The following is a 5,000-nucleotide window of genomic DNA, read 5'->3' as shown; positions in this document are numbered from 1 at the left end:
AAAGTCTTTTCTTGGACACTAAACCGTTTGTTAGTTCTACGGATGAGTTATATCAAGTGGGTGCATATTTTTAAAAAGTGGTTTAGTCGTTTTTTCCTTTGTTCAGTAATTAAACTCGAATTTTTATTCTCAACTGGAATTAAATAACAATCATCTGTACTCTTTTTGGACAGAAATAATTGATTTGTTTGCTGGTTTGTTTGGCTTTAAAATGCGAGCCAACAAGAGGTTTTTTTACTCCGTTTGCCTAACTCAGGGGCACCCAACGAGAATATAGTTCAAAACCACTAAACATAGCATTGTTAAACGTATTTTAGTATTTAAACGGTACATATAGGCATATTTTTATCCCCTAAAAATTTTTCATCTTTTCGGATTTCCTAGCTGAAAGTCTAGTGATCCGAAAATTATAGGGATCAAAACTTACCTTTTCGAAGATTTCAGCGAGAAAAAAGCTCCCGAAAATTCTAGGTGACCTTTTTAGGGTAAAAATACATTAAAAAGGGGCAATTATACCATCTTTTAGTTGTTCGAAAATCCTAGGACAGGCAAGCAAGCAAGAAATTTTACAACAAATGTTCCAAAAATTATAGATCTCAAATCGTCTTCCGAACAGATATTTTCCGAAAATTGACGTTGGGTGCCCCTGATTCATGTAGCTTAAGTTATAACCATAACAGGAAAATCTGTCAAAAATAGGAGTCCCTGTTTGCATGATTGTGACAAAGCTGAATACATATAACTCCCAATGTTTATAATTTGAACCAAGTCAGCTGAAGAGGTTATTCAGTGGATTCCTGAAATTTTTAACAAGTGCCGACAGAGACATTGCCACACGTTGTGTGCCTGCATTTGCCGTACCAAATACTTCAACATTACCTTGACTGTATCGTGCGGCAATAGTTTTAGTTGGATTAACAATTCTTGGACCTGGGTTGTTTGCTAAATAGTGCACTTCCTATAATTTCAGACTTTCCTTATGTTATATCAATGTTAGCTGCCTTTGATTCTTTGCTCATGGATAATTATCATGCATATATTTTAACACTTGAACTTTACACAGTAGCAATATACTGTCTGCCTAATGGGAGGTGTAAAGTTTTTTACTCTCATGGCAGAGATTTATTAGGTATGGGACCCATTTGCAACATTACATGTACTTCAGTAATTATTGAAATAAATTCATTAATGAATTTGGTACAACATTTTCAGAATATATGTGCACAAACATCTGTTACTTATGAGATTAAAATGTGTTAACATTATTAAAATGTAAAGCAACAGTGGAAGCAGTGTTCATTCATTATATGTTCGAAACCAAAATTTTAGACCCTAGGAGCACTTAAATGATGTTTATCTTTGTTCTTGCAAAGAATGTTCTGCTGTGTCATTTTGTTCTATTTGTTTTTCCACCTCAAAAGTCTTGTAACTATTGCACCTCTCAAACAGTTTATAGTATCATTGAGAATGGAAGAGCAATTTATCAGAAATGTTACTCCAGCAAAATATGTTTTTATTTCTGATTTTCTAAAGAAATTAGACGTAGGCCGCTGGCCATGTAAAGTTATTCATAGAGCAAGATGTCAGGGAAATTTATCTTGTAATGTGGTTCCCAGTAAACAACAGCTTAAAACTGTCATTTTGGATATTAAGGAAAGCAGCGCAGGCTTTTTGATGTGAATTTCTAGCTACTGCATTAGTTGTGTTTTCCAGTGGTATGCAAAGCAAAAGATGAGTTACCACGCTTTTGTATACAATGATTCTGAAGCAAAAAAGGTTCTCGGGATTGGTTCAGGAAACAATGGACACAAAGAACAATACAAAAGAAACAATGGACCCTAACTCTAAAAACAATATAGACCTGCATCCTAAAGGGATCCACTGAAATAAGAGGTTGTAAAGAGCTGCGTCCTATCTCAAGCCCCGGCGTGCCCAATCGATGAAAATAGATCATCAGAAGACAATCGATATAATCAATATAATCGATTATAATTAATCGATTATTATCCATTGCCTCAATTAATCGATGAAAATCGATACTCACAATTCAAATCCTCGTAATTGCGATCGATTATGTCTTGAAAGAGTATACTTTCAGTTTTCAGACTTTGCGCATTTACAGCGTGCGTGCCAGGTCGACTCTGGATGCGATATTGATAGATTGTGTTGTAAAAGGTACCATAAGTGTGGGTTTACTGTAACAGCAGGTGATACATTTTTCTTGGAGAAGAAAATAGGTAGCCGTGGCGAGGCCTTCCGCGTGGTGAGTGCAAAGGACAGCTCGGAAAAATTCAATTCATTCCTCGATCACCAGAACATTCGCTTACCGGGTGTTTGTACCCGGCTCTTGTACTCGTGATTTTTGGCGTGTTAAGTTTCGTTTCTTTCAGCACTGATCGCGGTCCGGCATTTCCAGACCGTTTTTCGCTGAAAGTGAAATGAAACAAGAGAAATCGATAGTGATCTATTTTCATCGATTTCCGATATTAATCGATTAATTATCATCGATTATATTGATTGATATCGATTATATCGATTATCGGTTTTCACCGATTGGGCACGCCGGGAATATAATCACCAGGGCAAAGTTTACACTCCTCGATCATTGGGAACATTTCATTTCAACTTCCGGACTTCTACCAGGAAACCATGCACAAGGGGGAGGAGCTCTTGACGAATTTAACACTATTCAATATGAGGTCAGTTCACTGAGATTGGGTTATTGGAACCAAGCCGAACTTAAACTGAAAACACTTATTATATAGCCATTGTAATAAAATGGCGTTCAAAGGTCAAAATTGAGGAACACGACTACTTTGCAGTCATTTTCCTAAAATATGCTAGTTAATTTCCGGGCTTAAATCATTTACACATGACTCAACCGCCTCAAAATGTCCTGTTTTTAATAAGTTATTTATTTCCCTCCAGGTGCTGCTAAAAGCTAAAGCAACACAAAAGAAATCTACAGTGGAAATGCGTGCCTTTCGTGCTGCACGGTATTTTATCTCTTTCAAGTAAAAATATTCTTATGAGACAAAATAGGAGATCTCATGTGGAGATATGGTAATACGTTACAAACTGCTTTAAAATTTCCTTAGAAGGAAGCTCTGAGAATGTAGATGCATTGTTAGTTTTACTAATTATGCATCAATTTTGTGAGGGAATTTATGCTCTTATTGGCACTTAATTTTACAAATAATCGTCTTTCGTGACTCATGATACTCGGCCTCCAAGGGAGCGTAGCCTTGTTGGTTGCTCTTTGTTACAGCCAATTTCGACTTTACAAGCTAACTGGGCTGGTTTTAAACATACGAAAGCTGGGTCATACAGAAACTGAGCTGTATCTCATTTGAACTTAAATTATCAATATTGATGAATTTGCCTTCTGGGATTTCGGCAACAGTGACCTGTGACGATCTCTCAGTCACGTCGTGAATTTCGGCATGGAAGAGTTACAAATTTATATAATTATGAAATGCGGACGTTTTCGTCAGCTTAATTGATGCTTAGTCGTGTAGACTGAACAGACTACCCTTACCTTTATTGAGACTTCGTTGCTGAGGTTGGATCAGGATCTGCTCTGACGATGATCTTAAAATGATGGGATTCTCCCACTCGATCAGGCTTTTTTAGAATTTCAGGGATTCTCGGAATCCGTTGACCTTAAGCCACATGTCTCGTTTTACAACAATAAGCTTCCGTCTACTATTTACTTTTTAGGTAATTGTGTGCGGCCCGCCTCCTTAATTAAACCCTTACCATATTTCAGACCAAAATCTGAGATTTTCCCCACCCTATTTCAGATCTGACCAAAATAACCTGTTAACAACACGGTTGGCCTAATAATTTGAGAAGGGCTTTGTTAACGTTCGTATCGCCAAATGACGAAGAAGTCGCTTCCTCTAAAAAACATTCCCAATTCAAGACTTGAATGAACAAACCATACCCTATTTAAGACCAAAACGGCTGAAAAATCATACAATTTGGGCCCGCCCATACCTATACAGCATGTAAGGGAGGACCCCCCAAGTGCCCCCCCCCCCCCTTCCCTCAGAGCATGCAAAATAAAAAACCTAGATTCCATTTTTGCGAATGCAAAATGCTGTTTCATATTTTCGTTGTGATAAGGCCACTTTCTTTTCTAGGTTTGCGTAGATGTTTGGTAGAGACTTTACGCGTGACTCCTTGTATGGCAAAAAAGGCGTGATATCTTGTCTTGCCCGTATAACACGATTATTTCAAGTAACATTTCTGAGAAATGTCAAACAATTTGTCATTCGAGCTTCCACTTTTTGAATCTCAAAACCTGTCTCATGTCAACGTTCGGTTTGGCATGCAACGGTAACCACAATGACATTCCACAATCTTGCCTTAAAATTAATTTTAAAGAAACTCTTTGAAGTTAGAAACAAGCGACGACAAGAACAACGCTTACTTGGATGGATGATTATTTCGTTTTGAAGGGACGACACCTCTCATCTGGGCTGGCCCAGTTTCTCAAAGCCGATTAACACTTATCTGCGATTCAATACAAACCGAAGTTCGAGTGTTATGGGTGCAAATAGCCCTAACAATGTAGCTTTGTTATAGAAGATAGCAGAAGTTTTAGCCAAAATTAAAGCCTAATAATCTTGTGGAAACTGTTTTGGACCAGCAACACAGCGGCTAGAGTGACATCCCAAAACACCCAAGTTCACCCAAATCATCCGATTTCCCCCATTATAATTTTGTTTCTCTTGGGGGAAATCTGAGCTTTTTGATTTGTTAAAATTATTCATATCCCGACCATCTGACGATGGTGAAAAACCAAAGCGAAGCTTGAAAATCCACAGGCACCCCAGGCTCAGTGTGACGGCAAGCCAACAAAAATATAAGGATTTGTATGGGAATCCCGATAAACAACCTGAGAAGATAATTTTAAGAAAAAATTCTCAATTAAAGGGGCTAGGTCACGCAATTTTAGGCAATCTCAGCACTGATCGAATGGTCATAGATTTAAC

At 37.7% G+C, this 5,000-nt stretch overlaps 1 protein-coding gene and 1 long non-coding RNA gene across 2 annotated transcripts in view; one reads left to right on the top strand and one right to left on the bottom strand.

The window, feature by feature from the left end:
• LOC137988433 (trace amine-associated receptor 9-like) overlaps nucleotides 1–3,639 on the bottom strand; it is a 9,448-nt gene extending 5,809 nt beyond the window's left edge. The window contains exon 1 of the mRNA XM_068834418.1: nucleotides 3,539–3,639. The gene's annotated coding sequence lies outside the window, so the exon portion shown is untranslated. The remainder of the gene's footprint in view (nucleotides 1–3,538) is intronic.
• The window catches only part of LOC137988435 (uncharacterized), a 2,823-nt gene continuing 75 nt past the window's right edge, over nucleotides 2,253–5,000 (top strand). Inside the window, exons 1-3 of the long non-coding RNA XR_011120777.1 lie at nucleotides 2,253–2,699; nucleotides 2,929–3,063; nucleotides 4,146–5,000. The exon at nucleotides 4,146–5,000 is cut by the window's right edge and continues 75 nt beyond it. This is a non-coding gene — a long non-coding RNA (uncharacterized lncRNA). The remainder of the gene's footprint in view (nucleotides 2,700–2,928; nucleotides 3,064–4,145) is intronic.

The sequence above is a fragment of the Montipora foliosa genome, unplaced genomic scaffold (genome assembly GCF_036669935.1).
Source record: "Montipora foliosa isolate CH-2021 unplaced genomic scaffold, ASM3666993v2 scaffold_417, whole genome shotgun sequence".
NCBI lineage: Eukaryota > Metazoa > Cnidaria > Anthozoa > Scleractinia > Acroporidae > Montipora > Montipora foliosa.
The sequence above is the reverse complement of the archived record's forward strand: the minus strand, read 5'-3'. Positions and strand labels throughout refer to the sequence as shown.